The sequence below is a fragment of the Amblyomma mixtum genome, chromosome 1 (genome assembly GCF_055824585.1).
Source record: "Amblyomma mixtum isolate Tamu chromosome 1, ASM5582458v1, whole genome shotgun sequence".
Taxonomy (NCBI): Eukaryota; Metazoa; Arthropoda; class Arachnida; order Ixodida; family Ixodidae; genus Amblyomma; species Amblyomma mixtum.
In genome coordinates this window covers 153,571,609-153,588,359 of record NC_143012.1, presented here as the reverse complement: position 1 = coordinate 153,588,359, position 16,751 = coordinate 153,571,609, and the positions used below count along the sequence as shown (strand labels likewise).

Here is a 16,751-nt window from a genome sequence, read left to right as displayed (position 1 = left end):
TCCAACGTGTAGTACGTGCGGACGCGAAACTGTGGCAAAACTCGAAGCGAACCCGTGGCGTCTCGGCTGTCATTCTGACGTCTGCCGCGGCGGGTACACTGCAGATTAAACTCTAGCAAAGCCCCAAGATAGCTGGGAGGCCCAGTGTGCGCATAACACTGCGCAGAAGCGCACAATATGCGCCCACCGCACCATGCACCGCACCCACTGCCGGTCCATGTGTAAACAACACAGGCTCGCTCCCGCTGCTCTTTCCGTGCATGCCGCAGTGGTTTAGGTTCGCCAGAACGGCTGAGAAAAGCGCAGGGCAGGTAACTGCACGCTTGGCGGCTGTTGCCACGAGCGAGGGAAGTATCCATGCGCAGTTTTGCATCCTCGAGGGCCAAACACAGTACATAAAGACTCGGAAAGCACTGTCTCTCGCCATCGGCCATACCATGTTGAATACGCCGGTTCTCGTCCGATCACCGAAGCTAAGCAGCATTGGGCTCGGTCAGTACTTGGGAGGGAGACCACCTGGGAACACCGAGTGCTGATGGCATTTCTTTTGCATTTTTATTCGCCCTTCACGTTTTTTTTTTTTTCTGTCATAGTTGCGCAGTGTCTCAGGCAACTATAGGAGGTGACGTTATTTTGTTATCGATAATACAATCTCATCGGCAACGTGTCCAACGTGTAGTACGTGCGGACGCGAAACTGTGGCAAAACTCGAAGCGAACCCGTGGCGTCTCGGCTGTCATTCTGACGTCTGCCGCGGCGGGTACACTGCAGATTAAACTCTAGCAAAGCCCCAAGATAGCTGGGAGGCCCAGTGTGCGCATAACACTGCGCAGAAGCGCACAATATGCGCCCACCGCACCATGCACCGCACCCACTGCCGGTCCATGTGTAAACAACACAGGCTCGCTCCCGCTGCTCTTTCCGTGCATGCCGCAGTGGTTTAGGTTCGCCAGAACGGCTGAGAAAAGCGCAGGGCAGGTAACTGCACGCTTGGCGGCTGTTGCCACGAGCGAGGGAAGTATCCATGCGCAGTTTTGCATCCTCGAGGGCCAAACACAGTACATAAAGACTCGGAAAGCACTGTCTCTCGCCATCGGCCATACCATGTTGAATACGCCGGTTCTCGTCCGATCACCGAAGCTAAGCAGCATTGGGCTCGGTCAGTACTTGGGAGGGAGACCACCTGGGAACACCGAGTGCTGATGGCATTTCTTTTGCATTTTTATTCGCCCTTCACGTTTTTTTTTTCTGTCATAGTTGCGCAGTGTCTCAGGCAACTATAGGAGGTGACGTTATTTTGTTATCGATAATACAATCTCATCGGCAACGTGTCCAACGTGTAGTACGTGCGGACGCTAATACAATCTCATCGGCAACGTGTCCAACGTGTAGTACGTGCGGACGCGAAACTGTGGCAAAACTCGAAGCGAACCCGTGGCGTCTCGGCTGTCATTCTGACGTCTGCCGCGGCGGGTTCACTGCAGATTAAACTCTAGCAAAGCCCCAAGATAGCTGGGAGGCCCAGTGTGCGCATAACACTGCGCAGAAGCGCACAATATGCGCCCACCGCACCATGCACCGCACCCACTGCCGGTCCATGTGTAAACAACACAGGCTCGCTCCCGCTGCTCTTTCCGTGCATGCCGCAGTGGTTTAGGTTCGCCAGAACGGCTGAGAAAAGCGCAGGGCAGGTAACTGCACGCTTGGCGGCTGTTGCCACGAGCGAGGGAAGTATCCATGCGCAGTTTTGCATCCTCGAGGGCCAAACACAGTACATAAAGACTCGGAAAGCACTGTCTCTCGCCATCGGCCATACCATGTTTTTTTTCTTTATTGCCTGGCTTTGACACACAAACTGGACAACACAAACAATCAACAAAAGACAATAACGTTGAATACGCCGGTTCTCGTCCGATCACCGAAGCTAAGCAGCATTGGGCTCGGTCAGTACTTGGGAGGGAGACCACCTGGGAACACCGAGTGCTGATGGCATTTCTTTTGCATTTTTATTCGCCCTTCACGTTTTTTTTTTTTCTGTCATAGTTGCGCAGTGTCTCAGGCAACTATAGGAGGTGACGTTATTTTGTTATCGATAATACAATCTCATCGGCAACGTGTCCAACGTGTAGTACGTGCGGACGCGAAACTGTGGCAAAACTCGAAGCGAACCCGTGGCGTCTCGGCTGTCATTCTGACGTCTGCCGCGGCGGGTACACTGCAGATTAAACTCTAGCAAAGCCCCAAGATAGCTGGGAGGCCCAGTGTGCGCATAACACTGCGCAGAAGCGCACAATATGCGCCCACCGCACCATGCACCGCACCCACTGCCGGTCCATGTGTAAACAACACAGGCTCGCTCCCGCTGCTCTTTCCGTGCATGCCGCAGTGGTTTAGGTTCGCCAGAACGGCTGAGAAAAGCGCAGGGCAGGTAACTGCACGCTTGGCGGCTCTTGCCACGAGCGAGGGAAGTATCCATGCGCAGTTTTGCATCCTCGAGGGCCAAACACAGTACATAAAGACTCGGAAAGCACTGTCTCTCGCCATCGGCCATACCATGTTGAATACGCCGGTTCTCGTCCGATCACCGAAGCTAAGCAGCATTGGGCTCGGTCAGTACTTGGGAGGGAGACCACCTGGGAACACCGAGTGCTGATGGCATTTCTTTTGCATTTTTATTCGCCCTTCACGTTTTTTTTTTTTCTGTCATAGTTGCGCAGTGTCTCAGGCAACTATAGGAGGTGACGTTATTTTGTTATCGATAATACAATCTCATCGGCAACGTGTCCAACGTGTAGTACGTGCGGACGCTAATACAATCTCATCGGCAACGTGTCCAACGTGTAGTACGTGCGGACGCGAAACTGTGGCAAAACTCGAAGCGAACCCGTGGCGTCTCGGCTGTCATTCTGACGTCTGCCGCGGCGGGTACACTGCAGATTAAACTCTAGCAAAGCCCCAAGATAGCTGGGAGGCCCAGTGTGCGCATAACACTGCGCAGAAGCGCACAATATGCGCCCACCGCACCATGCACCGCACCCACTGCCGGTCCATGTGTAAACAACACAGGCTCGCTCCCGCTGCTCTTTCCGTGCATGCCGCAGTGGTTTAGGTTCGCCAGAACGGCTGAGAAAAGCGCAGGGCAGGTAACTGCACGCTTGGCGGCTGTTGCCACGAGCGAGGGAAGTATCCATGCGCAGTTTTGCATCCTCGAGGGCCAAACACAGTACATAAAGACTCGGAAAGCACTGTCTCTCGCCATCGGCCATACCATGTTGAATACGCCGGTTCTCGTCCGATCACCGAAGCTAAGCAGCATTGGGCTCGGTCAGTACTTGGGAGGGAGACCACCTGGGAACACCGAGTGCTGATGGCATTTCTTTTGCATTTTTATTCGCCCTTCACGTTTTTTTTTTCTGTCATAGTTGCGCAGTGTCTCAGGCAACTATAGGAGGTGACGTTATTTTGTTATCGATAATACAATCTCATCGGCAACGTGTCCAACGTGTAGTACGTGCGGACGCTAATACAATCTCATCGGCAACGTGTCCAACGTGTAGTACGTGCGGACGCGAAACTGTGGCAAAACTCGAAGCGAACCCGTGGCGTCTCGGCTGTCATTCTGACGTCTGCCGCGGCGGGTACACTGCAGATTAAACTCTAGCAAAGCCCCAAGATAGCTGGGAGGCCCAGTGTGCGCATAACACTGCGCAGAAGCGCACAATATGCGCCCACCGCACCATGCACCGCACCCACTGCCGGTCCATGTGTAAACAACACAGGCTCGCTCCCGCTGCTCTTTCCGTGCATGCCGCAGTGGTTTAGGTTCGCCAGAACGGCTGAGAAAAGCGCAGGGCAGGTAACTGCACGCTTGGCGGCTGTTGCCACGAGCGAGGGAAGTATCCATGCGCAGTTTTGCATCCTCGAGGGCCAAACACAGTACATAAAGACTCGGAAAGCACTGTCTCTCGTCATCGGCCATACCATGTTGAATACGCCGGTTCTCGTCCGATCACCGAAGCTAAGCAGCATTGGGCTCGGTCAGTACTTGGGAGGGAGACCACCTGGGAACACCGAGTGCTGATGGCATTTCTTTTGCATTTTTATTCGCCCTTCACGTTTTTTTTTTTCTGTCATAGTTGCGCAGTGTCTCAGGCAACTATAGGAGGTGACGTTATTTTGTTATCGATAATACAATCTCATCGGCAACGTGTCCAACGTGTAGTACGTGCGGACGCGAAACTGTGGCAAAACTCGAAGCGAACCCGTGGCGTCTCGGCTGTCATTCTGACGTCTGCCGCGGCGGGTACACTGCAGATTAAACTCTAGCAAAGCCCCAAGATAGCTGGGAGGCCCAGTGTGCGCATAACACTGCGCAGAAGCGCACAATATGCGCCCACCGCACCATGCACCGCACCCACTGCCGGTCCATGTGTAAACAACACAGGCTCGCTCCCGCTGCTCTTTCCGTGCATGCCGCAGTGGTTTAGGTTCGCCAGAACGGCTGAGAAAAGCGCAGGGCAGGTAACTGCACGCTTGGCGGCTGTTGCCACGAGCGAGGGAAGTATCCATGCGCAGTTTTGCATCCTCGAGGGCCAAACACAGTACATAAAGACTCGGAAAGCACTGTCTCTCGCCATCGGCCATACCATGTTTTTTTTCTTTATTGCCTGGCTTTGACACACAAACTGGACAACACAAACAATCAACAAAAGACAATAACGTTGAATACGCCGGTTCTCGTCCGATCACCGAAGCTAAGCAGCATTGGGCTCGGTCAGTACTTGGGAGGGAGACCACCTGGGAACACCGAGTGCTGATGGCATTTCTTTTGCATTTTTATTCGCCCTTCACGTTTTTTTTTTTTCTGTCATAGTTGCGCAGTGTCTCAGGCAACTATAGGAGGTGACGTTATTTTGTTATCGATAATACAATCTCATCGGCAACGTGTCCAACGTGTAGTACGTGCGGACGCGAAACTGTGGCAAAACTCGAAGCGAACCCGTGGCGTCTCGGCTGTCATTCTGACGTCTGCCGCGGCGGGTACACTGCAGATTAAACTCTAGCAAAGCCCCAAGATAGCTGGGAGGCCCAGTGTGCGCATAACACTGCGCAGAAGCGCACAATATGCGCCCACCGCACCATGCACCGCACCCACTGCCGGTCCATGTGTAAACAACACAGGCTCGCTCCCGCTGCTCTTTCCGTGCATGCCGCAGTGGTTTAGGTTCGCCAGAACGGCTGAGAAAAGCGCAGGGCAGGTAACTGCACGCTTGGCGGCTCTTGCCACGAGCGAGGGAAGTATCCATGCGCAGTTTTGCATCCTCGAGGGCCAAACACAGTACATAAAGACTCGGAAAGCACTGTCTCTCGCCATCGGCCATACCATGTTGAATACGCCGGTTCTCGTCCGATCACCGAAGCTAAGCAGCATTGGGCTCGGTCAGTACTTGGGAGGGAGACCACCTGGGAACACCGAGTGCTGATGGCATTTCTTTTGCATTTTTATTCGCCCTTCACGTTTTTTTTTTTTCTGTCATAGTTGCGCAGTGTCTCAGGCAACTATAGGAGGTGACGTTATTTTGTTATCGATAATACAATCTCATCGGCAACGTGTCCAACGTGTAGTACGTGCGGACGCTAATACAATCTCATCGGCAACGTGTCCAACGTGTAGTACGTGCGGACGCGAAACTGTGGCAAAACTCGAAGCGAACCCGTGGCGTCTCGGCTGTCATTCTGACGTCTGCCGCGGCGGGTACACTGCAGATTAAACTCTAGCAAAGCCCCAAGATAGCTGGGAGGCCCAGTGTGCGCATAACACTGCGCAGAAGCGCACAATATGCGCCCACCGCACCATGCACCGCACCCACTGCCGGTCCATGTGTAAACAACACAGGCTCGCTCCCGCTGCTCTTTCCGTGCATGCCGCAGTGGTTTAGGTTCGCCAGAACGGCTGAGAAAAGCGCAGGGCAGGTAACTGCACGCTTGGCGGCTGTTGCCACGAGCGAGGGAAGTATCCATGCGCAGTTTTGCATCCTCGAGGGCCAAACACAGTACATAAAGACTCGGAAAGCACTGTCTCTCGCCATCGGCCATACCATGTTGAATACGCCGGTTCTCGTCCGATCACCGAAGCTAAGCAGCATTGGGCTCGGTCAGTACTTGGGAGGGAGACCACCTGGGAACACCGAGTGCTGATGGCATTTCTTTTGCATTTTTATTCGCCCTTCACGTTTTTTTTTTCTGTCATAGTTGCGCAGTGTCTCAGGCAACTATAGGAGGTGACGTTATTTTGTTATCGATAATACAATCTCATCGGCAACGTGTCCAACGTGTAGTACGTGCGGACGCTAATACAATCTCATCGGCAACGTGTCCAACGTGTAGTACGTGCGGACGCGAAACTGTGGCAAAACTCGAAGCGAACCCGTGGCGTCTCGGCTGTCATTCTGACGTCTGCCGCGGCGGGTACACTGCAGATTAAACTCTAGCAAAGCCCCAAGATAGCTGGGAGGCCCAGTGTGCGCATAACACTGCGCAGAAGCGCACAATATGCGCCCACCGCACCATGCACCGCACCCACTGCCGGTCCATGTGTAAACAACACAGGCTCGCTCCCGCTGCTCTTTCCGTGCATGCCGCAGTGGTTTAGGTTCGCCAGAACGGCTGAGAAAAGCGCAGGGCAGGTAACTGCACGCTTGGCGGCTGTTGCCACGAGCGAGGGAAGTATCCATGCGCAGTTTTGCATCCTCGAGGGCCAAACACAGTACATAAAGACTCGGAAAGCACTGTCTCTCGTCATCGGCCATACCATGTTGAATACGCCGGTTCTCGTCCGATCACCGAAGCTAAGCAGCATTGGGCTCGGTCAGTACTTGGGAGGGAGACCACCTGGGAACACCGAGTGCTGATGGCATTTCTTTTGCATTTTTATTCGCCCTTCACGTTTTTTTTTTTCTGTCATAGTTGCGCAGTGTCTCAGGCAACTATAGGAGGTGACGTTATTTTGTTATCGATAATACAATCTCATCGGCAACGTGTCCAACGTGTAGTACGTGCGGACGCGAAACTGTGGCAAAACTCGAAGCGAACCCGTGGCGTCTCGGCTGTCATTCTGACGTCTGCCGCGGCGGGTACACTGCAGATTAAACTCTAGCAAAGCCCCAAGATAGCTGGGAGGCCCAGTGTGCGCATAACACTGCGCAGAAGCGCACAATATGCGCCCACCGCACCATGCACCGCACCCACTGCCGGTCCATGTGTAAACAACACAGGCTCGCTCCCGCTGCTCTTTCCGTGCATGCCGCAGTGGTTTAGGTTCGCCAGAACGGCTGAGAAAAGCGCAGGGCAGGTAACTGCACGCTTGGCGGCTGTTGCCACGAGCGAGGGAAGTATCCATGCGCAGTTTTGCATCCTCGAGGGCCAAACACAGTACATAAAGACTCGGAAAGCACTGTCTCTCGCCATCGGCCATACCATGTTGAATACGCCGGTTCTCGTCCGATCACCGAAGCTAAGCAGCATTGGGCTCGGTCAGTACTTGGGAGGGAGACCACCTGGGAACACCGAGTGCTGATGGCATTTCTTTTGCATTTTTATTCGCCCTTCACGTTTTTTTTTTTCTGTCATAGTTGCGCAGTGTCTCAGGCAACTATAGGAGGTGACGTTATTTTGTTATCGATAATACAATCTCATCGGCAACGTGTCCAACGTGTAGTACGTGCGGACGCGAAACTGTGGCAAAACTCGAAGCGAACCCGTGGCGTCTCGGCTGTCATTCTGACGTCTGCCGCGGCGGGTACACTGCAGATTAAACTCTAGCAAAGCCCCAAGATAGCTGGGAGGCCCAGTGTGCGCATAACACTGCGCAGAAGCGCACAATATGCGCCCACCGCACCATGCACCGCACCCACTGCCGGTCCATGTGTAAACAACACAGGCTCGCTCCCGCTGCTCTTTCCGTGCATGCCGCAGTGGTTTAGGTTCGCCAGAACGGCTGAGAAAAGCGCAGGGCAGGTAACTGCACGCTTGGCGGCTGTTGCCACGAGCGAGGGAAGTATCCATGCGCAGTTTTGCATCCTCGAGGGCCAAACACAGTACATAAAGACTCGGAAAGCACTGTCTCTCGCCATCGGCCATACCATGTTGAATACGCCGGTTCTCGTCCGATCACCGAAGCTAAGCAGCATTGGGCTCGGTCAGTACTTGGGAGGGAGACCACCTGGGAACACCGAGTGCTGATGGCATTTCTTTTGCATTTTTATTCGCCCTTCACGTTTTTTTTTTTTTTCTGTCATAGTTGCGCAGTGTCTCAGGCAACTATAGGAGGTGACGTTATTTTGTTATCGATAATACAATCTCATCGGCAACGTGTCCAACGTGTAGTACGTGCGGACGCGAAACTGTGGCAAAACTCGAAGCGAACCCGTGGCGTCTCGGCTGTCATTCTGACGTCTGCCGCGGCGGGTACACTGCAGATTAAACTCTAGCAAAGCCCCAAGATAGCTGGGAGGCCCAGTGTGCGCATAACACTGCGCAGAAGCGCACAATATGCGCCCACCGCACCATGCACCGCACCCACTGCCGGTCCATGTGTAAACAACACAGGCTCGCTCCCGCTGCTCTTTCCGTGCATGCCGCAGTGGTTTAGGTTCGCCAGAACGGCTGAGAAAAGCGCAGGGCAGGTAACTGCACGCTTGGCGGCTGTTGCCACGAGCGAGGGAAGTATCCATGCGCAGTTTTGCATCCTCGAGGGCCAAACACAGTACATAAAGACTCGGAAAGCACTGTCTCTCGCCATCGGCCATACCATGTTGAATACGCCGGTTCTCGTCCGATCACCGAAGCTAAGCAGCATTGGGCTCGGTCAGTACTTGGGAGGGAGACCACCTGGGAACACCGAGTGCTGATGGCATTTCTTTTGCATTTTTATTCGCCCTTCACGTTTTTTTTTTTTCTGTCATAGTTGCGCAGTGTCTCAGGCAACTATAGGAGGTGACGTTATTTTGTTATCGATAATACAATCTCATCGGCAACGTGTCCAACGTGTAGTACGTGCGGACGCTGATACAATCTCATCGGCAACGTGTCCAACGTGTAGTACGTGCGGACGCGAAACTGTGGCAAAACTCGAAGCGAACCCGTGGCGTCTCGGCTGTCATTCTGACGTCTGCCGCGGCGGGTACACTGCAGATTAAACTCTAGCAAAGCCCCAAGATAGCTGGGAGGCCCAGTGTGCGCATAACACTGCGCAGAAGCGCACAATATGCGCCCACCGCACCATGCACCGCACCCACTGCCGGTCCATGTGTAAACAACACAGGCTCGCTCCCGCTGCTCTTTCCGTGCATGCCGCAGTGGTTTAGGTTCGCCAGAACGGCTGAGAAAAGCGCAGGGCAGGTAACTGCACGCTTGGCGGCTGTTGCCACGAGCGAGGGAAGTATCCATGCGCAGTTTTGCATCCTCGAGGGCCAAACACAGTACATAAAGACTCGGAAAGCACTGTCTCTCGCCATCGGCCATACCATGTTGAATACGCCGGTTCTCGTCCGATCACCGAAGCTAAGCAGCATTGGGCTCGGTCAGTACTTGGGAGGGAGACCACCTGGGAACACCGAGTGCTGATGGCATTTCTTTTGCATTTTTATTCGCCCTTCACGTTTTTTTTTTCTGTCATAGTTGCGCAGTGTCTCAGGCAACTATAGGAGGTGACGTTATTTTGTTATCGATAATACAATCTCATCGGCAACGTGTCCAACGTGTAGTACGTGCGGACGCTAATACAATCTCATCGGCAACGTGTCCAACGTGTAGTACGTGCGGACGCGAAACTGTGGCAAAACTCGAAGCGAACCCGTGGCGTCTCGGCTGTCATTCTGACGTCTGCCGCGGCGGGTACACTGCAGATTAAACTCTAGCAAAGCCCCAAGATAGCTGGGAGGCCCAGTGTGCGCATAACACTGCGCAGAAGCGCACAATATGCGCCCACCGCACCATGCACCGCACCCACTGCCGCTCCATGTGTAAACAACACAGGCTCGCTCCCGCTGCTCTTTCCGTGCATGCCGCAGTGGTTTAGGTTCGCCAGAACGGCTGAGAAAAGCGCAGGGCAGGTAACTGCACGCTTGGCGGCTGTTGCCACGAGCGAGGGAAGTATCCATGCGCAGTTTTGCATCCTCGAGGGCCAAACACAGTACATAAAGACTCGGAAAGCACTGTCTCTCGCCATCGGCCATACCATGTTGAATACGCCGGTTCTCGTCCGATCACCGAAGCTAAGCAGCATTGGGCTCGGTCAGTACTTGGGAGGGAGACCACCTGGGAACACCGAGTGCTGATGGCATTTCTTTTGCATTTTTATTCGCCCTTCACGTTTTTTTTTTTCTGTCATAGTTGCGCAGTGTCTCAGGCAACTATAGGAGGTGACGTTATTTTGTTATCGATAATACAATCTCATCGGCAACGTGTCCAACGTGTAGTACGTGCGGACGCGAAACTGTGGCAAAACTCGAAGCGAACCCGTGGCGTCTCGGCTGTCATTCTGACGTCTGCCGCGGCGGGTACACTGCAGATTAAACTCTAGCAAAGCCCCAAGATAGCTGGGAGGCCCAGTGTGCGCATAACACTGCGCAGAAGCGCACAATATGCGCCCACCGCACCATGCACCGCACCCACTGCCGGTCCATGTGTAAACAACACAGGCTCGCTCCCGCTGCTCTTTCCGTGCATGCCGCAGTGGTTTAGGTTCGCCAGAACGGCTGAGAAAAGCGCAGGGCAGGTAACTGCACGCTTGGCGGCTGTTGCCACGAGCGAGGGAAGTATCCATGCGCAGTTTTGCATCCTCGAGGGCCAAACACAGTACATAAAGACTCGGAAAGCACTGTCTCTCGCCATCGGCCATACCATGTTGAATACGCCGGTTCTCGTCCGATCACCGAAGCTAAGCAGCATTGGGCTCGGTCAGTACTTGGGAGGGAGACCACCTGGGAACACCGAGTGCTGATGGCATTTCTTTTGCATTTTTATTCGCCCTTCACGTTTTTTTTTTTTTCTGTCATAGTTGCGCAGTGTCTCAGGCAACTATAGGAGGTGACGTTATTTTGTTATCGATAATACAATCTCATCGGCAACGTGTCCAACGTGTAGTACGTGCGGACGCTAATACAATCTCATCGGCAACGTGTCCAACGTGTAGTACGTGCGGACGCGAAACTGTGGCAAAACTCGAAGCGAACCCGTGGCGTCTCGGCTGTCATTCTGACGTCTGCCGCGGCGGGTACACTGCAGATTAAACTCTAGCAAAGCCCCAAGATAGCTGGGAGGCCCAGTGTGCGCATAACACTGCGCAGAAGCGCACAATATGCGCCCACCGCACCATGCACCGCACCCACTGCCGGTCCATGTGTAAACAACACAGGCTCGCTCCCGCTGCTCTTTCCGTGCATGCCGCAGTGGTTTAGGTTCGCCAGAACGGCTGAGAAAAGCGCAGGGCAGGTAACTGCACGCTTGGCGGCTGTTGCCACGAGCGAGGGAAGTATCCATGCGCAGTTTTGCATCCTCGAGGGCCAAACACAGTACATAAAGACTCGGAAAGCACTGTCTCTCGCCATCGGCCATACCATGTTGAATACGCCGGTTCTCGTCCGATCACCGAAGCTAAGCAGCATTGGGCTCGGTCAGTACTTGGGAGGGAGACCACCTGGGAACACCGAGTGCTGATGGCATTTCTTTTGCATTTTTATTCGCCCTTAACGTTTTTTTTTTTTCTGTCATAGTTGCGCAGTGTCTCAGGCAACTATAGGAGGTGACGTTATTTTGTTATCGATAATACAATCTCATCGGCAACGTGTCCAACGTGTAGTAGTACGTGCGGACGCGAAACTGTGGCAAAACTCGAAGCGAACCCGTGGCGTCTCGGCTGTCATTCTGACGTCTGCCGCGGCGGGTACACTGCAGATTAAACTCTAGCAAAGCCCCAAGATAGCTGGGAGGCCCAGTGTGCGCATAACACTGCGCAGAAGCGCACAATATGCGCCCACCGCACCATGCACCGCACCCACTGCCGGTCCATGTGTAAACAACACAGGCTCGCTCCCGCTGCTCTTTCCGTGCATGCCGCAGTGGTTTAGGTTCGCCAGAACGGCTGAGAAAAGCGCAGGGCAGGTAACTGCACGCTTGGCGGCTGTTGCCACGAGCGAGGGAAGTATCCATGCGCAGTTTTGCATCCTCGAGGGCCAAACACAGTACATAAAGACTCGGAAAGCACTGTCTCTCGCCAAAAAAAAAAAAATCGGCCATACCATGTTGAATACGCCGGTTCTCGTCCGATCACCGAAGCTAAGCAGCATTGGGCTCGGTCAGTACTTGGGAGGGAGACCACCTGGGAACACCGAGTGCTGATGGCATTTCTTTTGCATTTTTATTCGCCCTTCACGTTTTTTTTTTCTGTCATAGTTGCGCAGTGTCTCAGGCAACTATAGGAGGTGACGTTATTTTGTTATCGATAATACAATCTCATCGGCAACGTGTCCAACGTGTAGTACGTGCGGACGCGAAACTGTGGCAAAACTCGAAGCGAACCCGTGGCGTCTCGGCTGTCATTCTGACGTCTGCCGCGGCGGGTACACTGCAGATTAAACTCTAGCAAAGCCCCAAGATAGCTGGGAGGCCCAGTGTGCGCATAACACTGCGCAGAAGCGCACAATATGCGCCCACCGCACCATGCACCGCACCCACTGCCGGTCCATGTGTAAACAACACAGGCTCGCTCCCGCTGCTCTTTCCGTGCATGCCGCAGTGGTTTAGGTTCGCCAGAACGGCTGAGAAAAGCGCAGGGCAGGTAACTGCACGCTTGGCGGCTGTTGCCACGAGCGAGGGAAGTATCCATGCGCAGTTTTGCATCCTCGAGGGCCAAACACAGTACATAAAGACTCGGAAAGCACTGTCTCTCGCCATCGGCCATACCATGTTGAATACGCCGGTTCTCGTCCGATCACCGAAGCTAAGCAGCATTGGGCTCGGTCAGTACTTGGAGGGAGACCACCTGGGAACACCGAGTGCTGATGGCATTTCTTTTGCATTTTTATTCGCCCTTCACGTTTTTTTTTTCTGTCATAGTTGCGCAGTGTCTCAGGCAACTATAGGAGGTGACGTTATTTTGTTATCGATAATACAATCTCATCGGCAACGTGTCCAACGTGTAGTACGTGCGGACGCGAAACTGTGGCAAAACTCGAAGCGAACCCGTGGCGTCTCGGCTGTCATTCTGACGTCTGCCGCGGCGGGTACACTGCAGATTAAACTCTAGCAAAGCCCCAAGATAGCTGGGAGGCCCAGTGTGCGCATAACACTGCGCAGAAGCGCACAATATGCGCCCACCGCACCATGCACCGCACCCACTGCCGGTCCATGTGTAAACAACACAGGCTCGCTCCCGCTGCTCTTTCCGTGCATGCCGCAGTGGTTTAGGTTCGCCAGAACGGCTGAGAAAAGCGCAGGGCAGGTAACTGCACGCTTGGCGGCTGTTGCCACGAGCGAGGGAAGTATCCATGCGCAGTTTTGCATCCTCGAGGGCCAAACACAGTACATAAAGACTCGGAAAGCACTGTCTCTCGCCATCGGCCATACCATGTTGAATACGCCGGTTCTCGTCCGATCACCGAAGCTAAGCAGCATTGGGCTCGGTCAGTACTTGGGAGGGAGACCACCTGGGAACACCGAGTGCTGATGGCATTTCTTTTGCATTTTTATTCGCCCTTCACGTTTTTTTTTTCTGTCATAGTTGCGCAGTGTCTCAGGCAACTATAGGAGGTGACGTTATTTTGTTATCGATAATACAATCTCATCGGCAACGTGTCCAACGTGTAGTACGTGCGGACGCGAAACTGTGGCAAAACTCGAAGCGAACCCGTGGCGTCTCGGCTGTCATTCTGACGTCTGCCGCGGCGGGTACACTGCAGATTAAACTCTAGCAAAGCCCCAAGATAGCTGGGAGGCCCAGTGTGCGCATAACACTGCGCAGAAGCGCACAATATGCGCCCACCGCACCATGCACCGCACCCACTGCCGGTCCATGTGTAAACAACACAGGCTCGCTCCCGCTGCTCTTTCCGTGCATGCCGCAGTGGTTTAGGTTCGCCAGAACGGCTGAGAAAAGCGCAGGGCAGGTAACTGCACGCTTGGCGGCTGTTGCCACGAGCGAGGGAAGTATCCATGCGCAGTTTTGCATCCTCGAGGGCCAAACACAGTACATAAAGACTCGGAAAGCACTGTCTCTCGCCATCGGCCATACCATGTTGAATACGCCGGTTCTCGTCCGATCACCGAAGCTAAGCAGCATTGGGCTCGGTCAGTACTTGGGAGGGAGACCACCTGGGAACACCGAGTGCTGATGGCATTTCTTTTGCATTTTTATTCGCCCTTCACGTTTTTTTTTTTCTGTCATAGTTGCGCAGTGTCTCAGGCAACTATAGGAGGTGACGTTATTTTGTTATCGATAATACAATCTCATCGGCAACGTGTCCAACGTGTAGTACGTGCGGACGCGAAACTGTGGCAAAACTCGAAGCGAACCCGTGGCGTCTCGGCTGTCATTCTGACGTCTGCCGCGGCGGGTACACTGCAGATTAAACTCTAGCAAAGCCCCAAGATAGCTGGGAGGCCCAGTGTGCGCATAACACTGCGCAGAAGCGCACAATATGCGCCCACCGCACCATGCACCGCACCCACTGCCGGTCCATGTGTAAACAACACAGGCTCGCTCCCGCTGCTCTTTCCGTGCATGCCGCAGTGGTTTAGGTTCGCCAGAACGGCTGAGAAAAGCGCAGGGCAGGTAACTGCACGCTTGGCGGCTGTTGCCACGAGCGAGGGAAGTATCCATGCGCAGTTTTGCATCCTCGAGGGCCAAACACAGTACATAAAGACTCGGAAAGCACTGTCTCTCGCCATCGGCCATACCATGTTGAATACGCCGGTTCTCGTCCGATCACCGAAGCTAAGCAGCATTGGGCTCGGTCAGTACTTGGGAGGGAGACCACCTGGGAACACCGAGTGCTGATGGCATTTCTTTTGCATTTTTATTCGCCCTTCACGTTTTTTTTTCTGTCATAGTTGCGCAGTGTCTCAGGCAACTATAGGAGGTGACGTTATTTTGTTATCGATAATACAATCTCATCGGCAACGTGTCCAACGTGTAGTAGTACGTGCGGACGCGAAACTGTGGCAAAACTCGAAGCGAACCCGTGGCGTCTCGGCTGTCATTCTGACGTCTGCCGCGGCGGGTTCACTGCAGATTAAACTCTAGCAAAGCCCCAAGATAGCTGGGAGGCCCAGTGTGCGCATAACACTGCGCAGAAGCGCACAATATGCGCCCACCGCACCATGCACCGCACCCACTGCCGGTCCATGTGTAAACAACACAGGCTCGCTCCCGCTGCTCTTTCCGTGCATGCCGCAGTGGTTTAGGTTCGCCAGAACGGCTGAGAAAAGCGCAGGGCAGGTAACTGCACGCTTGGCGGCTGTTGCCACGAGCGAGGGAAGTATCCATGCGCAGTTTTGCATCCTCGAGGGCCAAACACAGTACATAAAGACTCGGAAAGCACTGTCTCTCGCCATCGGCCATACCATGTTGAATACGCCGGTTCTCGTCCGATCACCGAAGCTAAGCAGCATTGGGCTCGGTCAGTACTTGGGAGGGAGACCACCTGGGAACACCGAGTGCTGATGGCATTTCTTTTGCATTTTTATTCGCCCTTCACGTTTTTTTTTTTTCTGTCATAGTTGCGCAGTGTCTCAGGCAACTATAGGAGGTGACGTTATTTTGTTATCGATAATACAATCTCATCGGCAACGTGTCCAACGTGTAGTACGTGCGGACGCGAAACTGTGGCAAAACTCGAAGCGAACCCGTGGCGTCTCGGCTGTCATTCTGACGTCTGCCGCGGCGGGTACACTGCAGATTAAACTCTAGCAAAGCCCCAAGATAGCTGGGAGGCCCAGTGTGCGCATAACACTGCGCAGAAGCGCACAATATGCGCCCACCGCACCATGCACCGCACCCACTGCCGGTCCATGTGTAAACAACACAGGCTCGCTCCCGCTGCTCTTTCCGTGCATGCCGCAGTGGTTTAGGTTCGCCAGAACGGCTGAGAAAAGCGCAGGGCAGGTAACTGCACGCTTGGCGGCTGTTGCCACGAGCGAGGGAAGTATCCATGCGCAGTTTTGCATCCTCGAGGGCCAAACACAGTACATAAAGACTCGGAAAGCACTGTCTCTCGCCATCGGCCATACCATGTTGAATACGCCGGTTCTCGTCCGATCACCGAAGCTAAGCAGCATTGGGCTCGGTCAGTACTTGGGAGGGAGACCACCTGGGAACACCGAGTGCTGATGGCATTTCTTTTGCATTTTTATTCGCCCTTCACGTTTTTTTTTTTCTGTCATAGTTGCGCAGTGTCTCAGGCAACTATAGGAGGTGACGTTATTTTGTTATCGATAATACAATCTCATCGGCAACGTGTCCAACGTGTAGTACGTGCGGACGCTAATACAATCTCATCGGCAACGTGTCCAACGTGTAGTACGTGCGGACGCGAAACTGTGGCAAAACTCGAAGCGAACCCGTGGCGTCTCGGCTGTCATTCTGACGTCTGCCGCGGCGGGTACACTGCAGATTAAACTCTAGCAAAGCCCCAAGATAGCTGGGAGGCCCAGTGTGCGCATAACACTGCGCAGAAGCGCACAATATGCGCCTA

At 53.8% G+C, this 16,751-nt stretch overlaps 21 non-coding genes and 1 pseudogene across 21 annotated transcripts; all 22 read left to right on the top strand.

The window, feature by feature from the left end:
- The first annotated feature begins 422 nt into the window (after positions 1-422).
- LOC149368329 (5S ribosomal RNA) lies at positions 423-541 on the top strand. Its single transcript, XR_016287886.1, has one exon. It is a non-coding gene; the product is annotated as a 5S ribosomal RNA (ribosomal RNA).
- Positions 542-1,089: 548 nt separating this feature from the next.
- On the top strand, positions 1,090-1,208 carry LOC149368328 (5S ribosomal RNA). Its single transcript, XR_016287885.1, has one exon. It is a non-coding gene; the product is annotated as a 5S ribosomal RNA (ribosomal RNA).
- A 1,331-nt stretch (positions 1,209-2,539) lies between these two features.
- LOC149368327 (5S ribosomal RNA) lies at positions 2,540-2,658 on the top strand. The gene has a single exon (XR_016287883.1). It is a non-coding gene; the product is annotated as a 5S ribosomal RNA (ribosomal RNA).
- A 596-nt stretch (positions 2,659-3,254) lies between these two features.
- LOC149368326 (5S ribosomal RNA) lies at positions 3,255-3,373 on the top strand. Its single transcript, XR_016287882.1, has one exon. It is a non-coding gene; the product is annotated as a 5S ribosomal RNA (ribosomal RNA).
- Positions 3,374-3,967: 594 nt separating this feature from the next.
- On the top strand, positions 3,968-4,086 carry LOC149368325 (5S ribosomal RNA). Its single transcript, XR_016287652.1, has one exon. It is a non-coding gene; the product is annotated as a 5S ribosomal RNA (ribosomal RNA).
- Positions 4,087-5,369: 1,283 nt separating this feature from the next.
- LOC149368324 (5S ribosomal RNA) lies at positions 5,370-5,488 on the top strand. The gene has a single exon (XR_016287881.1). It is a non-coding gene; the product is annotated as a 5S ribosomal RNA (ribosomal RNA).
- Positions 5,489-6,084: 596 nt separating this feature from the next.
- Positions 6,085-6,203, top strand: LOC149368323 (5S ribosomal RNA). Its single transcript, XR_016287880.1, has one exon. It is a non-coding gene; the product is annotated as a 5S ribosomal RNA (ribosomal RNA).
- Positions 6,204-6,797: 594 nt separating this feature from the next.
- LOC149368322 (5S ribosomal RNA) lies at positions 6,798-6,916 on the top strand. Its single transcript, XR_016287651.1, has one exon. It is a non-coding gene; the product is annotated as a 5S ribosomal RNA (ribosomal RNA).
- Positions 6,917-7,462: 546 nt separating this feature from the next.
- On the top strand, positions 7,463-7,581 carry LOC149368321 (5S ribosomal RNA). Its single transcript, XR_016287879.1, has one exon. It is a non-coding gene; the product is annotated as a 5S ribosomal RNA (ribosomal RNA).
- A 546-nt stretch (positions 7,582-8,127) lies between these two features.
- On the top strand, positions 8,128-8,246 carry LOC149368320 (5S ribosomal RNA). Its single transcript, XR_016287878.1, has one exon. It is a non-coding gene; the product is annotated as a 5S ribosomal RNA (ribosomal RNA).
- Positions 8,247-8,795: 549 nt separating this feature from the next.
- LOC149368319 (5S ribosomal RNA) lies at positions 8,796-8,914 on the top strand. Its single transcript, XR_016287877.1, has one exon. It is a non-coding gene; the product is annotated as a 5S ribosomal RNA (ribosomal RNA).
- A 596-nt stretch (positions 8,915-9,510) lies between these two features.
- Positions 9,511-9,629, top strand: LOC149368318 (5S ribosomal RNA). Its single transcript, XR_016287876.1, has one exon. It is a non-coding gene; the product is annotated as a 5S ribosomal RNA (ribosomal RNA).
- A 594-nt stretch (positions 9,630-10,223) lies between these two features.
- Positions 10,224-10,342, top strand: LOC149368317 (5S ribosomal RNA). The gene has a single exon (XR_016287874.1). It is a non-coding gene; the product is annotated as a 5S ribosomal RNA (ribosomal RNA).
- Positions 10,343-10,888: 546 nt separating this feature from the next.
- On the top strand, positions 10,889-11,007 carry LOC149368316 (5S ribosomal RNA). The gene has a single exon (XR_016287873.1). It is a non-coding gene; the product is annotated as a 5S ribosomal RNA (ribosomal RNA).
- Positions 11,008-11,604: 597 nt separating this feature from the next.
- LOC149368315 (5S ribosomal RNA) lies at positions 11,605-11,723 on the top strand. Its single transcript, XR_016287872.1, has one exon. It is a non-coding gene; the product is annotated as a 5S ribosomal RNA (ribosomal RNA).
- Positions 11,724-12,285: 562 nt separating this feature from the next.
- Positions 12,286-12,404, top strand: LOC149368314 (5S ribosomal RNA; annotated as a pseudogene).
- A 545-nt stretch (positions 12,405-12,949) lies between these two features.
- Positions 12,950-13,067, top strand: LOC149368313 (5S ribosomal RNA). The gene has a single exon (XR_016287641.1). It is a non-coding gene; the product is annotated as a 5S ribosomal RNA (ribosomal RNA).
- A 545-nt stretch (positions 13,068-13,612) lies between these two features.
- LOC149368312 (5S ribosomal RNA) lies at positions 13,613-13,731 on the top strand. The gene has a single exon (XR_016287871.1). It is a non-coding gene; the product is annotated as a 5S ribosomal RNA (ribosomal RNA).
- Positions 13,732-14,276: 545 nt separating this feature from the next.
- Positions 14,277-14,395, top strand: LOC149368311 (5S ribosomal RNA). Its single transcript, XR_016287870.1, has one exon. It is a non-coding gene; the product is annotated as a 5S ribosomal RNA (ribosomal RNA).
- Positions 14,396-14,941: 546 nt separating this feature from the next.
- Positions 14,942-15,060, top strand: LOC149368310 (5S ribosomal RNA). Its single transcript, XR_016287869.1, has one exon. It is a non-coding gene; the product is annotated as a 5S ribosomal RNA (ribosomal RNA).
- A 547-nt stretch (positions 15,061-15,607) lies between these two features.
- On the top strand, positions 15,608-15,726 carry LOC149368309 (5S ribosomal RNA). The gene has a single exon (XR_016287868.1). It is a non-coding gene; the product is annotated as a 5S ribosomal RNA (ribosomal RNA).
- Positions 15,727-16,273: 547 nt separating this feature from the next.
- On the top strand, positions 16,274-16,392 carry LOC149368308 (5S ribosomal RNA). The gene has a single exon (XR_016287867.1). It is a non-coding gene; the product is annotated as a 5S ribosomal RNA (ribosomal RNA).
- Positions 16,393-16,751: the final 359 nt, after the last annotated feature.